The 19,672-nt window shown below is 29.2% G+C and overlaps 1 protein-coding gene and 1 long non-coding RNA gene across 4 annotated transcripts in view; both read left to right on the forward strand.

The window, feature by feature from the left end:
- The window catches only part of LOC107447687 (teneurin-m), a 402,481-nt gene that overhangs the window by 156,443 nt on the left and 226,366 nt on the right, over nt 1–19,672 (forward strand). The gene's annotated exons all lie outside the window — the stretch shown is intronic.
- Nucleotides 10,203–15,060, forward strand: LOC147808025 (uncharacterized). Its single transcript, XR_015434909.1, has 2 exons — nt 10,203–12,405; nt 13,116–15,060. It is a non-coding gene; the product is annotated as an uncharacterized LOC147808025 (long non-coding RNA).

Consider the following 19,672-nt stretch of genomic DNA (forward strand, 5'->3'; position numbering starts at 1 on the left):
TGATCGGAATATTCAAAAAGAAGCAATTGCTGGAGACATTCCCTTTTCCGTTTTTTTTTCGCTCACCAGACGGAATGAACGATCAAAAGGGGGTGGTCGAATATTCTCACATTCGCATCTTTAGCCCGTCTGATATTTTCTCTGAATATTTTCCAACACATTTCCTCTAAACAAAATCAGTCGTTTGGTTTTTTTTCACCAGCTCAATGTGAGATTTTCGCTCGCACGCGTTGCGCGTTTATATCAGTTTTTTTATCCATTGACATCCGGCACAGTTGCAGCGTTAAGTGCTTTTGCTTTTTCTTTCTTACTGATTTGGTTATTTCAGTTCTTTTTTTGTCATTTATTTACTTATGCTTCCTTCTCCGATTTATTTTTATATTGGTGAAAACCATGAAATATTGCGAAAAAAGCCATGTTTTTACTTCATATTTTCTTAGTCAGATTTCTGTTCCCTTTTTATTTTATTTAATTATTATTTTATTTTTATTTTATTAAATGTTTATTTAATTTAATTATTAATGTGCTTAATTATTATTTTCTTCGTTAGTGAACTGTTATTGTTAAGTTGAAGTTTTTAAAGCTTTATTTTTAGAAACCCCTTGACCCCTTTCCGAAAACCCCTCGAGGAGCACCCTAGATACACCTTATTTAACGAAACGAAAAGTGCATCTATGAATTCAAATATTAAAATAATATGCGAATAAATTTTTCAAATAATCTGTATACGATATCTTTTTTTTTAAATCAATACTTGCGCACTCATATGGTTTTTACTATTTATATATATATATATAAACTTAAAATGGAGATGTTATAGTGACAAAGTGGCAAAAGTATCCTTTCTTTTCTGATAGGCAGATTAAAAATAAAACATAAAATTCGACAAAATACAGTTTTTAACTATACTGCTCAAATAAACTACCTCAAAAATAATAAAACTTAAAGGTTATAAGTAATGCATTCATTCGATTGAGAGTTTTATGGCAATACAGTCAGAAAATCTTCAAGCAAAATTTCGCCACTTATTTTTCCCTCCATACATCACATAACCGTATGAGTAAAACGGTATGGGGAATTTATTAACTTACATTGGTAGAGGATCTCTTTTAAAAGGGAATACCCATCGAAAGCTCTGCACAATCTTACAAAAATAGGATTTCTTATAAGAGTAGGCTGTATGCTTAGGAGTATTTATTTCTCCTGCATCATTAGAGACGAAAGCCAACTGTTCCGTTACGTTCTCCCACTGAGTCAAGAAGGAAGAAGCCCTTTGAGCAAAAAGAACTCCCAAAAACATTTTTCTTGTTAAAGCTCACCAGCCGATACCTAAGGAAACATACACTTTTGTCGTTCTTTGTTGAAATCGTAACCCCCCAATGAGATAGGGGGATGTATTAAGAGATATATAGAAGACGATTTTTTTTTCTTTCAAGTTTTCATCGTAAACGAGTCACATTGAGTCTCAAGTTGTTTTATTCAGGTAATTCTAAATATTTGAATTTCTTAGGCTTTTAGCTAGAATTGTAAATACGACTATCACGTTGCACGCTCTGTGATGGCTTAAATTGGTTGTTGATATTTCTCAAGCATCAGTTTTATATATTTATGGACTAAGGGTACTGATCGTTTTCTTCTTCTTTTTTTTTTTTTTTTTTTTTTTTTTTTTTTTTTAAATTAGAGCTGTTTTGAGATGAAGAATTTTGAGTGTTTGGTTATTTGGAAGCAAAATATTTTCTTCAAAATTTAATTCCTTAACTTTGTTGCATACAAAGTTTCGTTATATTTCAACGTCAGCTTAGCATTGGTTAAATTAATATGAAATACTTATAAGAAATACTTATAAAAATACTTATGAAAAGTACTGGGTATTTCCGCAAATGTATTGTTGTAGGTTAATATGTTTCATGAATGATACGATGAATAAGTGCAGTTAAATTAAGTTACAAGAAAGTTAAGTTAGTTAAGTTGAACGAAAACTTAGAAGAAAGGATTAAAAATGTTTTCAGTTCATTTTTATGAAACTTTGATTTAAAATAAGAATAAAAATTTCAGATTGCAAAAGCTTACGGAAGGAAAAATAAAACATCACTTTTGTTACTACAATTTTATGAAGCTCAGGAGCTGGAAACATATTATTCTTATCCGTTGTGTTTACGTAAATGATTGTAATCTACATGTATAGTGTTTAAGTGTTTCCGATTTTCATCATAGTTTTTGTCAGTTTTCATTGTCATAATTCAGTTTTAATCGTCAGAAAAATCATTTTGAAAAATTTTCGGACGTTATTATGTGTTAAGTCCATAAGTCATATGATTTCGTCGTTTTTTTTTCTTTTTAACAAAATTTAGAACTATTTTGAGATGAAGAATTTTGAGTGTTTCGTTATTTGGAAGCAAAATATTTTTTTAACGTTTAATTCTTTGTTTTTATTGAAAAAGAGGTTTCATGATTTGTAATTAAGCGCATTCATAATTTAGTTCATTTTATGTATAATTTAGTTCATTATATGTAATATGAAATTTAGCATATGATTAAATTATGCATACTTATAAAATGTTCGGAGTTTTTTTTTTAAACAAATTTGCTGTAGGAGGTTTATATGTTTCACATATGATATGTTTGAATTCAAAATAAGCTATGAAAACTTACAAAAAGGTTTTAAAAATCTAATTTTCAGTCCATTTCTATAAAACTTACAGCAATGATAAATATATATATATATATATTAGCATTTAATAGCTTATAGAAAGAAGAATAAAAGATCCCTTTTGCTACTCAACTTTTAAAAAGCTCACAAGCTGGAAAAATACTACTTTGATTATTTGTATTTACGTAAATGATTTTGATCTTAATGTACATGCATTTTAATGTTTCCGATTTTCACCATAGAAAGAAAAAAAAATTTGGACGATATTGTGTTTAAAGTCATTTGATTTTGATAAAAATCAACTAAATTTAGTTTTATTTAATTTAATTTTTTCAAATAAAGAGGGATATATCCAATGATGTACGCTTTGTTCTATGATTATATTTCTACAAAAAAAAAATTTTAATATTTTTTTAAAGAAAAAAATTTGCAAATAGATGAAATAATTCTTACTTTTAAAGAGTGTCGTTGGTTTACTATCAAGTTTAACTCTGTTCTTTTATAAAAAAATGCCATTTTTAAGTGTCCCAAAGTGTACTCAAAAAGGAATTCCAAATACCCTCAGAGCAAACCAAATTTCAACTAAACCAATTTAGAGTCATTTTGGAAATTTATTTGCTCTAAAAAGAGGTTGCTTGTTTTAAATCTCAAAAAAAAACTAGCTCGATTCCGACCAAACCACTCCGAATTCCAATCGAATAAATTTCGGGGACTCTCTGTATGTATGCAATATTATATAAATACCGTTTTTAAATATCACGAAATTTACTCAGAAATTACTTGAATTCCCTTTTTTCCATTAAAAAAGAACAGATGAAATTCTCCTCCGTTTGAATCTCACTTTTCGGATGTAAAAATTTTCAATTTCCAAGTAATCTAAGCTCAATACACTTGTCAACACTTGGTTCCCACAAACTGCATAAAAAAGCTTCCAAGTCATACGAGTCAGTCTCCTGTTATTCGGTATGCATGAGCAAGCTAATCCTATTCATATTAGCATAAGGGAAAATCTATTGGGGGCGTTAGAAACCCTATTCTCTGTGAGTCTTCAGGGGTTTGGTGATCAGTGGGGCGGAAAAGAAATACAATTTCCTTTTAATCTACCCAGAAAACGAAATTTTATTAAGTGCCCCCCTCCCCCCTGTTTCCGAAAAACTCAGCACTTCTTGAAAATGCATGCACTGATGTCAGAAAAAGAACTTGATTTATTTTCTTGAACTTCATCTAGGTTTTGCAAAATAAGCTTTTTTCTTTCCATTCTTGGAAAAGAAAATGATCAAAATGTTTTAGAGACAACTTTAATTCTTACGTTTATGCTAAACTCAAGGTGGAGTTTTAAAAAATTATTTTTAGGTTTGGAAAATAATCCATTGGATCATAAATTTTGTTATTAGCATATTCATTAAAATTGAAATAACATAAGCAGGGTGTTCTGTAGTCACTACCCTAAAAATATATTTATAAAATACTCCATAAAAATAAAATAAAAATTTCCACATTAGGGTTCGTAAATTCATAGATAAAATCGATGTGATAAAAGCATTACCAAATCTGACGATCTATAGTGAGATTAATCATGAATCTTGTTTTAAAAACATTTGATCCCATTTTGATTGATTGATAAAACTAAAACGCTGTATAATGGTATTATTAGATAAAAGTGTACATTAGTGTAGAAGTTGGTCTTTGGTATTTTGAGCCAGAATTAGGAGCTCACATTGTAAAAACAATAAATTTAATAATAAAAATTATCAAATATTAGAAGAGTTGAAAAATGACAGCTCCGTATGAGCGCTAAAACAGTTCTGCGGTTAGAGGTGGGGGCGCTGTTGTTGTGCTAGGATGTGTATTTACACATTAGTGCTCATTAGTAATGTCAATTAAAGTTAGAGTCAATTAGTAGTGTACATTAAAGAGCAATTATTGAGGAACACATTTTCTCTTTGTTGATTAAAAAAATTAATGCTATTTTCCCTTTTAAGGTAAAGTCTGCAATAGTAAATCTGTTGTCAACATGATCTATTAACGGCTTCGTTTCCCGCAAAATCATTGTAAATTAATTTGAAATTTTTGTAAATTCAAAAACTTTTGAAAACAAGGCCAATTTAAAGCCGGTATATCCATTTTCAACCTGTTAACAATCGTTGAGGAGCTTATCAGTAATTGGTTGGTTTGCGAATCATTATTTGTTTTCCAAACAGATATTTAACTTATGTTTAATAGCTAACCCAAATTTTATTTAACTGTAAACTGTTCTGTTTTAACATAGCATAGTTAATTAGCGATTATGTAAATAACGAGCAAGAAAACGATTTCTCGGTGTTTGTAAACATGCGAAAAAAGTACAATTTTTGGAAAACACAACAAAAATTAAATAAAAAATAGAATAAAATAACAAGTGTACAGTTCCATTTTATTTAATTATTGCTACCCAAACTTTGTAATTTGTTTCAAACATTTAAAGTTCGGGCAAATATAGATTTAGATTCAATAGAAGCGTATATCTGTTCTAGACACAAATGGAGAGAGACGCACATTTGTTTTTAAAGAAGATAGTGCCACGTGTTATTGAAGAATAAAATAAATTATATACGATTCTATTTTATTTTATTACTGCTACCCAGACTTTGCCATTATTTTCAAGCTATTTGTTTAATTCTTACAAAAGTGAGATTTAGTTGCAGTAACAACCTATATCTGTTCTAAGAGCAAAGAGTGTCACGCGTTATTGCATTTGCTCCACCCCATGATCGCTCAGTGACGCATGTCTTCTCAATGATGCAACTCAATTCAACTCCTCCCCCGACATCAAGCTCTGAAGAAGAACAAAAAAAAAAGAAGAAAAAAGTCCAAAATAATCTAAAACGATCACGTCAAAAACCCGCTTTTCAACACATCGTATGGAAAGTGTCCAAGAAGCCTAATGCGATTTCGTCCGTTGCTTAATCCAATTACATTTTTTTTCCTTTTTTACGAAACTGTTGGTGGCAACACTGTCATTCCCTTTCGTTTTGTCAGCGGGTGTCACATCTGGTGCCTTGTCCTTGTACAAAGCAACCATGCTTCATCGAAGGTGCTTTTATTTTGCAGAATGGATCCAACCTACAACTTGAACTTGTCCACCATTCCCCAAACCATCTTCACTTTCATTGGTCTTGATCCATTTGTCACAATTGGCGATGCTGCGCCTCCTGTAAGCTCTATTGTCCTTAATAAGGCTGTGAATAATGCTAATGCTGCGAATTGCAGGGGAGATTTTGTGCTTACTGCTGCAGTTTTACCCTCGTGCCGGAACCCTAAAGCGGAAAACGCATGGGGTGGGTAATAATTTTTCCCTTTGGGTTTTCCCGCCAGTAGAGATGATGAGAAAGATTTCCTAAATTCGCAGTACTAATTTCTTTTATTTTTTCCCTTTTAAAGGATGTTAGCCTCCCTGCTGTTAAAGTTTGGAAAAACCAGCTTTAACATTTTCGATAATATCTGAAAATATTAAAAAATCAGTATAAAATCTGAAAATATTAAAAAAATAATAGGCTAGCAAAAGCATGAATAAAGTAAACTTAACACACAAAGAGAAAAAAGCAGACGATAAAATTAGAAGACCGTTTTAGAACAACAGAAAGTTGTTGTTGTTTTTTTTTTATTATATATTTTTTTTTAGAGATTAGTTTTGTTTTGGAATTTGAGTTTTCTTATAACCCGCTACGGTTTTTCTAGTTTGTTTTATAATATTTTAATTGTCCGGTTACGGGTACTTCATATTTGTTACAGTTTGTGTTGTTTGAGAGTAAAAGTTTTTTTTTAAAAGAGACAGAACTGCTATTTACATAGCTTGCGTTACAGCAGAAAAGCTATAAGTTCTATAATTTCGGGAATTTGTAATATTTTTTTCCTTCTCTTTTTAAGTATATTGCCGCCGATTATTAGATACAGAGAATCTGTTGTCATAGTCTCTATAAAAAGTAAATTAAAATCAACTTTTAAATTTTACTCCAATTAAAATTTATTATTTTAAAATGATTCAAAAAGCGAAATGTGCAATGATAGAAACAATACTTCACAGTGAAAATCAGATCTTTTATAGAAAAATTATTTAAATATAACTAATTGTTTAAATATAATATTACTAATATAAGCTTGCTGGAAGATTTTTAAATTTTCAAGATATTTAAGTTGGACTTTTTCATTAGTTACCAAATACAATTCACAACAAAAGTATGAGAAAAGACTTACCACTAGCTTAATTGATCATAAATTGCGCAATTTTTAACTAATTTTTTTCACATTTTAAAATTATATCTCCGTTATTAATAAAAAATTTCTCCAAAAGTTTTGTTAATTTTATAATTAAATATTTTTACAGATATAGTAGGAAAACATAAGGCAAAAAAATTTTTGTTGTTTTTTATTAAAATGGCTATATATCCATAAATAATTAAGATAAATTTACCAAAATTTATGCAGTTATTGCAAAGGAAATCAAAGTAATCGATGCAAATTACAAGCTTTGCTGTATTATCTAGCGTGAGGAGTTGGAAAACGCTCCTTTTCGCATGTAATTTATTTCTGAACTCTCAAACCTCATAAAATTTTAAATTTTATTGATACAAATAAGAAATTGCATGATCTCAACACCTCTAATGTTCTAAAATAATTCTCCAAGTATTTCTTGAGAAATTTGAAAAATACCAAAAACTAAAAGTGGTTCTTTAATTATTATAGGTATGTGTGTATTTCTAGTTTGTGAAATTTGTAGGTATTTTCATATCCTAATTTTATTTTTTAAGTGATTAATGTTTAAGCTTTGATAAATTTAAAAAATCTTGATGAAATCGTATTTTTAGAAGTATAAAATGTAAAAAGCTGTGATATACACTATAATACAATCAAATATAACAAATACAAGTATAATACAATATACCAAATTCATTATTAAATATTTAGAAGGGTTTTCTTTGGTTCCTTTGCTTTAAAATACATAAAAAGAAAATTTTCAAGTTTATACTTTAGCATCTTAATCACAAAATATTTAGACGTTTTAATTTTTTTTAACTCTTAATGAAATAGCGCTCTGCATGATTAATCATAAATTGTCTCCTTGCAAGTCAGAATTAATGTTATTTTACTTATTCAGAATTTCAAATGATTTAAAAAAAAAAAGAAAAAAAAAGAAAGAAAGAAAGAAAAATAACTGTTTTCAAGTAACGCTACAGATTTCAAGGGTAAGTTCCGGACGTTTTATTCCAATTTAAGTTGGTGTTGGATTTTGAAAACAAGCAACCTCTTTGATAACTCAAATTATTTTACAATGCAGTTAAATTTAGCATTATTATCTTCTCTCATTGTCAAATGTAAATTCAATCGCATATTCTGCGTGAGAACTAATTTATTTCCATCGCAATTAATCTGTACTTCCCCGAGAGCTTCTTCATCATCAATTTTTGTGGAACATTGAAGCGGATCTCAATTTGACGTTCACTTCTACACAAAATAAAAAGAGCTCAACAACAGCAATGCACATTAATGTGATGAATGGTGCACATCAGCAATTATTAAAATAACTACCCCGGGGGGCACGCGGAAGGGGGCCTCCTTCCTTGGGTAACACGCGACCACAACGTATCGATTTACCCGAACACAATCATTCGCTCGACTGTGCAGAAACATTTTGAGGGAAAGTGGCTTGTGTAAATCAAAGTGTTTCGGGGCATAAAAATGCATACAAACATCAAGAATAAATTTTATTAATAGAAAAATATACACTGAATACCAGTATGCTAGATGAAAAAATTTCTTAATACATAAGTAAAACTTTTCTATCAGAACCTGATAAACTTTATATGCACTGAGAGAAAAAGCATAGTCAAAACTACCTGAATGAGGTAAAATTTACCGTGATTCTGGCTCTATGGAAACACCAAAACTCTCGGTAATTTTTAGCAAAATACGTAGGTTATGATTTTGGTAAAATTAACAATAAACTATGGTTTTATAGTATGCGCTAAACGTGGTAAAATGAAATACATTTAATGTGATACCTTAGGCATGGCATAAAAGCCATTTATTTGATTAAATTTACTTTTACGTTTTGTATTTTTTGCTAAATGTGTGGTAATATGAACAACAATTTTGATAACCAGAATTTCCGGTGAACAGTTACCATATGAACTGAAAAATTACCAAATAGATGGTATATGTACTATATAATTTGGTTTTATTATGCAGAATTTTGGCTTCTTTTAACCATACATGTCAGTACCATATAGTACTTTGAATTTACTAGAACTTTTTTCATCGGGTGTTTGTTACTTTTTAGATTTATAAATTCATATTTCAGTTTAGATAATTAGCATGTTGATCGTAGTGCTTGTTATAGATATATAAAAATAAAATCCGCACTAATGGAAGTTCCATGAAGCTTATAATCGTTTCGGTATTATACAGAAATAGCTTCATCAGATAAATTTGTCATGAATACTTTTTTTCTTAGTTTAAGTTTGACAAAATTTTTACACCAGATGTAAAACTAATGTTATCTTAGTTTACATTTTTAACTTATTTACTAATTAGCAAAATGTCAATATTTTAATTAAACAAATTAGTAGAGTGGGCTCTTTTTGGTATTAAAACAAAGTAAACACAATGAAAAAACAAAATAAACAAGTTCACAAAGCAGATAATTGTTCCTGTACTACAAACAAGTATTTTTATGCAAAAAATATGTAACAAATCCATTCAACTTTTTTTTTCTTAGTCTAGCAAACCTTAGTATAGCAAAAATTTATATCAGAACGTTAGAAATAATTTTTTTTAAATTTCAAGTTTTGCATTTTTTGTTAGAGATTCCTAAAAACTTTATTAATTAATTTAACTTAAATTTCTTTTTATTTTAGCAAGAAACAGAAGCACCGAAAATATTTCAGGTATATCATTAAACAACGTCTAAATGTCTAAACACTAAATATATATGAGAATATTATAATTTTTATAAATTTAAATGTGTAATCCACGGCAGTTTTTACGCAAGAATTTAGTTAATTAATTCAAATTATGCATTAAATTAATTAAAATAACATTACTTATCATATTTTAAATATGAATGTTCCCCATCATAAAAAGCTTAATTACAGTTATAAGAAATTTTATTTCTCTAAATTTCTTTACTTTGTATTTAATGATTTCTTACTCGAGTAAAAATATTCAATTTATTGCAAATATTAATAGGAATATTTCCTTGCTATCACAAAATAAGATTAATCAACTACATATATAAAAATAAATTATTCTTTTTTCATGGTATGAATTAAAAATTCATTTCAAAATTATCCAATAAAATTTATGCAAGAATTCAGTTAATTGATTATTAACAAAAACTATTAATTAAATTCTTTTAATTAGCACTGAATTATACATTCAAAACATGAAGGTTTCTTATCGTGAAAAGCTTAAATCCCGTCATAAGAAATCTTTTTTTTTCTTAAACTCTTTACTTTGACTTCAACTTATTTTTTATTCTCGTAAAAAACATAATCACTCAGAATATTTCACGTCTCAATGCCAAGTTAAAAAACTAAAAATTTTTTTTAGCCATTTCTAAAAAAAAATTCCCCTTTACACTTCTAAAACCTTGATCGATTTCGTGTCATAGTGACTTGTGTCATTTTTCCCGTTATTCATTGGACTTAATGACGCATGTTCAAAGAAGTTCTTTGAAGCCTAGATCCAAAAACGACGAGTTCATTAAATCCTGATATATTTAAAAATGTTTTTCACCGCATTTATTGAACAGGAAAAGCCACGTGCATGGGGAAAAGAGGGTTGGCTTAAATTCATAGTTGGTACAAAAACGGAAGAATTTTTGAATCATTAAAAATAATAATTACACCAGAAAATTAGTCTTTATTCACAAATTCAATTTGCCATTTTTTTCCTGCTTGAGGGGGAATTTAATTGTTCCAAGTATAAAGCTATTTTCTTGATATATAAAATCAATGGAATTGAATATTAAGAGAAAGTATCGTTTGTTTAAAAATTAGGAAATTGCTGAAAGATATTACTTTTGAGGAACTTTGAATTGATTAAGTTGTTTTGAAGTTTACATGAACTTTTCTAAATAGATTTATTTTTAAATAATAATTTTAGTTGTATTTAAAAACTGTGGACGTGTAACACGTTATACTGTCCCAGATATTAAATTCTCGTTTTTGAATATTTTGATATTCAACTTTATTTATTTATTCATTTTTTTGACAACGACTTCCGCACGAAATCAAGTAAATTTTCGGGAAATAAAATGATTGAAATTTAGATAATTGAGAAATTATTTCTTTATTCATTTATACACTGTAAGAAATTTTCGTGCATCTAAACACCAAAAAATGTGGCAACTATTTTACATTTAAGTGATGTAAAATAGTGATCTAAGCATTCTACAAAACTAAAATCAAAATTTGTTCTTGGTGCAGTGAAGTACCAAAGACGTTCTTTTTCACTATTTGATGTAAAACTTGCTACCCAACAACACTGTAAGAATTTCTAGATCAAATTAATGTATAAAGTACTTTAGGCGCATCATCTGTAAAATCCATTTTCGCGTAAAAATAATCTGTCGTAACGTTTACAGTAATATTTATTTAATTAGAGTGATTCAGTAATTTAACACCAATCATTAATGCAAAAATTACGGTAGATCAGACGTTTTGTTCCGTAACATGTCCCGGTAAAAATGGAATTTGCAACAAAAAGTACCGACACCCTGTGAGACGGTACTTTACGTCGGTGTTTTTTTTACGATGCACTACATTTGATATTTAATAACTCTAAAATTTATGATTGAAATAAGATATGATACACACACAAAGTAAGAAAGTTGTTTCTGCGAGACAATATAAATTGAGAATCAATAATTTAGGTTGCATACAATACATTAATTCTTAAAATAAAATTAGTTTCTAAATCAAACATATGCGTAGCACTGAGAAAATAATATGGCGAATTCAAAAAAGACCTAACAGAGCAGGGACAGGTCTAAATTATACATTTGAAATTATTTAATATAGTTTACAGAGACTTGAAAATTAAAATGTAAATATTTTTATTACACAACTAAAAACATACATAATATTTCTAATAGCGAAGTTTAGTTTCTGTAAATAAAAAGCAGCATTAACGATAATTATAAGACCCACCAATACTTTACAGATTATAAACAATTACAAACGATACCAGAGCGTGCCAACATTAAAGTTTTTAATAGCAAAAATATTTAGTATTGTGTAAAGGTGCATTTCTTGATGTAAACTGTTTGTATTTTCGATGTTTAGAGCTTTCATATGCTCTTTAAATTGTATGTGAAAGCACGATGCTGGAAGCTTTGATGTTAATTTTAAGTGCTCTTTCGCAAAATTTATGGGATTGTTCAACAACAAATTAGGACAGTTATTGCGTCATAGTTTTAATATTGTAAATTTTGTGCATAATGGAAGGTATTGCTGTTTTTCTCCTGTTTGGTTTCAACTGTTACATTACTGTTTCATTATAAAAATTAGTATGAACAGGAGAAGTAACGTTTTACTTTAAAATCTGTAAGAAAAGTACTCTAGACCAAAAACAAAAACAGTATCACTTATCAAAATCAGAATTTTTTTTGTCTGCTATAACGCCATGAACAATTCTCAAAAAAAAAAAAATTCTATCTGATTAAGAAAAAATTTTTTGTATTGTATAATAATATGTGATACAAGTAACGAGAACATGTGATAAAGGTTTCGCGAGTCAAATTCCTGACCTTGATGTAGTGCACTTTGAAAAATTTCATCGCTAGATTACGGACAATGACTGGGAAAAGTGCTCCAGTTACTGACCGTAAAATGAAATTCATGCTTGTAAATCCATCATGACAATAAAAATACATTTCCCGTAACTTCTTTTTTTGCAAAATATGTAGCCACTATCCGTAAATTAATGCTATACTCTTAAAATGTATCTTCATTTCGGGCCTTGACGATTAAGGCGATTTATGTGTCGAATGGAGGAATGAAGTGAAACGGTGATGTGCTGTCATCTATCAAGAAGTGTCAAAAATGCGTGTTTATTGCCATTAATATTGAGAAAGTGCGAGAGAGATGGTCTTTGACACAGGCTAGGATCGAACCCAGAAATTTTGGGTAGGTAACCTGATACTGTAATCATAATGCAAAAGTTTACTCCCCGAATTAAATAAGGAAGTCTTATATAATAACGGTATGAATTAATGATCAACTTTCTTAGTTTTGCTGAAATTCATTAAAATTACGGCCACAGAGTTACGGCTAATTAACGTACAGATATCCAAATTTTTACGGAAGTTTCTTAGAATGTACTCATACCATGTGTACATATTATGTTGCATTCAATTGTATTAATCGGTTTGTTGTATTTGATATAAAATGTTTAATTTAAAATCATCATTCTAAAATATGTGAAGATAATAATATCCATAGTTTGTCTAAATGTTCATTATAATAAATTCTCATGAAAAAATTTTGTCAAAAATAAGGAAAATTTCCATACTAAATACTTAGCCCCTGAGCCATTAGAATTTAGTTTAAGTAAATGGAAATCTTGTGATTAAATCTAAAGTTATTAAGGTGATAGCTTTATTTTTTGCCCTGTACATCTTCGCAAAAGCAAATAAAAAGAAATTAAGATTTAAGTAAAGAACTTAAAACTTTTCATACTTAAAATTAAATTAATAAAATAGAAGAATAAAATTAAAAGTAAAGGAGTAACATAATAAATAGTTGAATCTCAATGCATCGACATTTCTATAAAGAAATGAGTTAACGAAAATTAAGTTTTTTTTTTACATCTACTCTAGGAAAAGTTTGAATTTAATGAAATATTTTTATAAAATAAGCTTTCAAACCAAACATTAAAACAAAACAAAAAAATATGCCATCCGATCCAGTCAATATTCATAAAAACTTTTCAAGAAAAACTGCATAAATGTCTGACAGGAACAACTTCTAAACTACGAAGATTGAATTTCGTAATTTGACTCCCTCTTATATCGATTCCTGAAGTTTTGCAAATTCAAATCCAAGAAAAAAAAATTTTCTTGCCTTACGTTTCAAGTATTTGATTTGGTGGGAGTCTTGGCGCTCAAACAAACTTTTTAAGTATCAACAATAACCAACTCCAGAAAGAAAATTCTAGATCAGGATCAATACAGGAATGAAGAAAATTTGAGACCTTCAGGAAAAGAGATTTTTCGAACCATGAGACGGGCATGCCAGTTCGGATAAGAAATTTGCCTTGCGTGTAATCCTTTTATGTTGCTACTCAAACGGTTTTTATCGGGGGTAATTTGTGAGCACGCAAAGGGGGCCCGCCCACATGAGCATGCGCCATACAGGCAGTAGGAGCCTGTTAATGTGGGGAAGTTCGTTGGGCCGTAAAGTATTAAATCGCTTAGAAGATACCGCCACTATCGGGTGCCTAACAATATCTCATGGAAATTGTCATAAAAACTGGAGAAAAAAAATTGATTTTGTAATTAAAAATCGATGTAGTAAGAACTGTTAGACAGTTGTCTCTTTTTTTATTCATTTACCTAAAATTCAATTCCATCAGATATATTTTTAAGTAACTTGTGTTTCAAATTTAAAAATAAATTTTACATTCTCAATAAGCATCGATTTAATACTTCAAACGCAATAAATGAGCAAAACTCTTTTACAGTTTTCAGATTTAATGATAAATTGAGACAACAATACTGCTAGCTTATATGGGTATCCTAAGCTGGTAATAACTAACTGGTTAAGCTGGTAATAATTAACTTATTAGTTTTTTTATTTTTTATTTCCAATGGCATTAACTTATTAGTTATATAGTAAATATGTGCGTTAAATGATTAGTATCAAAACATATACTTAATCCAGAACTGTATATAGGTTATTAAATAAATATTTTCATGTAATTTATGAAGCCCTTGATAAACAAGAGGATATAATTTATATTTTTCACGAGATTATGCAAACACATAGCTTAGACTCAAATGAAACATGCAACATTTGTTGTAAGAATGAAATGTAATTGTTGTTGTTGTACTTACAATTGTTTTCTTTTTATTCAAAAAAAATTTTTATGCTAAAAGTTTTCTATTGAGAAAATCATAATGAAATTATAGGAAATTAGAAATTATCTTTAATACTTGCAAAATAATTTTCACAAGTTATCATTAAGTGACCTTCGTAAATTACATCACAACCTGAAATGCATGTTTATTTTATTTTTATGTTATGTAAATATTCAGGCTAAGAAATGTTGACTAAGATCTTTGCTCAAACTGATTGGTTTTGCATATTTTTTTTACATCATTATATCACTGGTCACTTTTATAAGTTTAAAGTTTGATAGGTTCACAAAAATTGATTTAAGAAAAGTATCATTCACCGCTTTTACCCATAAATGTAAAATAATATTAAATTACTTAAAAACGTTTCAATACAATATTTAAATTCTTATGAATTAAAATCAATGCAATGATTGTGCAGCAAATTATTTGTTCAGTAAGTATTTGCTGCTAACGTTTTCTTTTTCAATCAATTTGTAATCAATTCATTTCATTTAGCAATTACTTAAGAAAAAATAAGCGTTCCAATTTTGTTGTAAATTCAGCCATTTTTCTGCTTTTATCGTTCGATAAAAAAAAATTTTTTTTGCTAAAAAATAACCATGTTCTTTCAAACTAAGCTTTATAAATAGCATCATCAATGAAGAAAGAAAACGCTCTGCATTATAAACTGATTAAAACAATCGTTTTGCAGAAATATGAAATAATTACCATTTTCTATAATATTTACTGCATAACAGCATAAAAAAATTAAAATGCCAAAAAATTAGATTTCCCGAAAATTTTGCTCCATGTTTATCATTAAACTGTTTCATGTCATCTGAAAGAAATCAATAGAAAATCGAACGTTTCGCCACCGCACTGGCATCAAAAATTACCACAACCCACCAACAAACGTTCCAATCTGATCATTGGGGGAGGGGAGGAGAGAAAGAATCCCCATTCTAACGCATTGACCGCTTCAAGATAAACGATTCCACAAGAGCATTAATTACAAACAAACGAAATTACATAAATCAATTTAATGTCCGTGAATAATAGAAGGAAGAGTTATTGTGAAGCAAAATTCCACTGGCCCCAACCAAACATACTGAATGGAAAGTTGGTAAATGATTCGATTCTAATTAAAGAGCCCGCAGCTGCAAACGATGGTATGCGACTTTTCAGAAACACATATCCTACTGTTTAGAGATCCCGGAATCCTTATTATACAATTCTGTGACCTGAATGCTAATTTTGCATTGATTGGCTAGTCTAGTGAATTCTGGAGAAAATTAAACATCGGGAATTGGTCGGTGTCCGAAGCATTCTTATATACAGTCATACATGAATAGACAGATTTAGTTTGCAGTGTACAGCTTTATTAATAGAGTTCAAATAATTTTAGTTAAATAGTTAATCTCCAAACATGCTTTTACAAATTAATTTTAACACTTTCTTTATCTTTTGGATACAATCTAAATAAGTTACGACATTTAAAAATTTCTTTCCAATGACAAGTAAATTGTTTGTTTCCTTTTAATTGTCGACTCTGAACTCAGTTTGGATTACAGCCAGTTTGCTGTGCTTAAAAATAACATATTTCCTAACATGGTATTCAGTGCTTAGTTTATTCCCTTTTACAGTCGATCCAGAACTCAGTTTAGGATACTACCAGTTTGCTTTCTGGAAAAGAAAGCCAATTCTAACATGTTATTGGATGATTGAAAGCTTGTGACCCGTTGAATCTCAACCCTGGACTCAGTTAGGGAAAAATCCAATTTGATGTTCTGCAAAGATTACCTAATTTCTAACATATTATTTAGTGTTTAGTTTGTTTCCATTTTACTGTCCATCCTGAACTGAGTTTAGAATATTACCAGTTTGCTATCTGGCAAAGAGATCCAATTCTGACATGCTATTAGATGATAAAAAGTCTGTAGCCTCTTGACTGTCAACCCTGGACTCAGTTTGGGAAAAACCCAATTTGATGTCCTGCAAAGATAACTTATTTTCTAACATGCTATTCAGTGTTTAGTTTGTTTCCATTTTACTGTCCATCCTGAACTGAGTTTAGGATGTTACCAGTTTGCTGTTTTGTGAGAAAAAAAACGTGTTATTAGATAATTTGCTTTTTACCTTTTAATCCCTAATGTCGACCCTGAACTCAGCTTTGGGTTGAACTAGTTTTCTGAATTTCCAAAAAGGTCGATTCTGACATGTTATTGTTACTTAAAAGTTTATTTTCCCTTAAGTGAATATCAGATCAGAAAAAATATCCGTATCAGAAGAAATTTAAAATATAATCAATTTGCTTTCCTGCAAAGAAAACAAGTTATGTTATTCAAAGCTGAAATGTTTGTAACCCTTTACATCGGGTAATCAGTTTGCTTTCAAGAACAAAAACGAGTATTCTCTCATGTATTCAATGGTAACAATCTGTTTGGCGGTGGATATTTTATACAAATGCAAAGTTGCTGCTATTTCAAAGGGGAAAATGTTTGTAATGACTACCTTCAGCTGTTTTTAAATAAAATAAATTCCTTGTTATGTAGAGAAAACAATTTTAGAAAAAAATCATTTGTTAAAAAAAATCTTATACAATTCATTTAAGAAAATCTTACACGTCAAAAAATTCCCCATGGCCCACTAGTTTTTTTTCTACTGCCGTGATTAAATAAGTGAAAAAAAAAGCTTTTACTTCTTTGCTAGTAAGGTAAATATGTTTGACGTACTAATGGTCTCCTATATATATAGTTATTCTTCAACCATTTTTAATACTAGTGCAAAGCTCTTTTCAATAATAAAAAGATCATTAATCGTTAAATTTTTCGTTCATTAACGAGTAGAAATGTTTGCCCTCTTTTAAAAGTTATGTGAATCAAAAACAGTTTTTTCCGCGCTCTGTCAATTTTTTTATACCAAGAAAAAAACCTTAAATTTAATGTATTATTAAACAACGGATTTTTGTCTGCATATGACTTGACATATAATAAAGTTTAAACAGTATGATAGAAAAAAAGTATGATGAAAACCTCCCAAACTATGGTAACCTTTACAGTATTTCCATGGGAACCCCAAAAACCTCTGTAATGTTTACCGAAGAACTTTTGGGATGATTTTTCTTAAATTACAATAAAATATTGCTATATGTTATGTGATAAAATTTGGTAATTTTATCGTATCTTAGAGATAGGGGTAAAAACCATTTATTTGGTTAAATTTACTTTTCAATTTTGTATCTTTCACTAAATGTGTGTTGGTAATAACTATAATTTTGAAAACCAGAATTTCCAGTAAACCGCTGCCGTGTAAACGGAAAAATCGCCAAATGAATGGCTTAAATACCGTATAGTTTGATTTTTAATACCAGAATTATGGTTTTTTTTATCATAAATGACATTATCATACAGTACTGTAATTTTACTAAAATGTTTTTTCGGTGTAGAACAGAGGTAACATGTTAAAATTGTATTAAAAGTGAAAATTCTTACGTGCAACGTAGCTACAAAACAATATATTATTGCGTCATTGTATTTAATGCCATATCTTTTATGGTATGTTTTTCTTTTAAACGTAAATAATTATAAAATGGCATGTTTAGTTTAAGCTAAAAGTATTGTATTTGTCAGTAAACGTATCTAAATCATAATAAAAGCAGTCCATTAAAAATAAATTCATTAATGAAACAAACACTAATGGACGGGTGGAAAATGAAAAATATTTCAAACTCTAAATTACTGAGATTTTAATCTACGAGAAGACCTTATCTTGCAAAACATACTTCTGTTCGTCTTTCACACATTCATCATATGCAGGCACTAAAACTCAACTCTCATTGTCAAGAAATTAAACAATGAAATAAAGGAACGAAAATGAAAGGAAACTGGAATTCAAAAATAAAAATGAATGCCCTTCCGGAAAATTTTTATTTTCCCAGCGATAACAAATGCATTAAAATAAACTTACAGTTCGCCATTTTGCTCCTTGTTGGATTTTGGAATTAATTTTTTCTTCTTTCATTCTGCTTGTATCGCGCAATAAATAATGCGTTTCATTCTGTGGAAATAAAGACCCATTTTGCTAAATTTCATTTTAAGCGAGAGTTCTGTTTGCTTCTGTGGTATGGAAATGTTAAGAAAGATATGATAAATTGCAAAATGCTTAGTATAGTTAGGGTTCATTTTTAAGCATTGTTTAATAGTTTTTTTTTTAAATGTTTGCTTTACTACTTTGTGAAAATAGCTAAGACGTATGCTAAAAATTCTTATTATCCTCTAAGAATAACTTTAACCGTTTAAAGGCATTATTTAAAATTCAAGCTTTATTGATTTTATATTTCTTCTATAAAGTTGCATTAGAACATAACTATGTAAAGTTACATTAGAACATAGGATTAATCAACGTTCTACGCCGGATGTCTGCTTCAATTCATTCGTCTAGCTTTTCCAACATTGAGCGAATTGAAACATTTTATATCTTTAAATTGATATGTGTTATCTTCTGCCAGACTGTTAGAATTTTCATTCTAAAATTACAATTAAGTAACCGGCTACAGTCAGTCCATATTCGAGTGTAAAGTTCACGGCAAAGGAGTTTGGGGTTTTGAAACTGTTTACAGCTAGTGTGTTTAAAAAACCATGAATACAGAACTATATGTTTTTTTTACCATTGACGACTAGCATGGATATTAAAATCCTTAAATAGGAAATTTAACTGGACATTGGGAGCCACACTTTTCGTCATGTAATGAGCAGTTAGGTTGTGTTTGAGTTGTGTTTTATGAAATGAACCGTGGAATTTGGTTTAATTAGTTTATTTGTTTGTTTCTTTGAATGGTAAGAGATGGAAAATACTTGACTTTTTTGTGTTGAGCAGCTTTATGGTGCTTCCATCTATCCATGAATGAGAAAACTGTGTTTAAATTG

The sequence above is a fragment of the Parasteatoda tepidariorum genome, chromosome 6 (genome assembly GCF_982258835.1).
Source record: "Parasteatoda tepidariorum strain Cologne lab strain chromosome 6, Ptep-v5.0, whole genome shotgun sequence".
In the NCBI taxonomy this organism is placed as follows: Eukaryota; Metazoa; Arthropoda; class Arachnida; order Araneae; family Theridiidae; genus Parasteatoda; species Parasteatoda tepidariorum.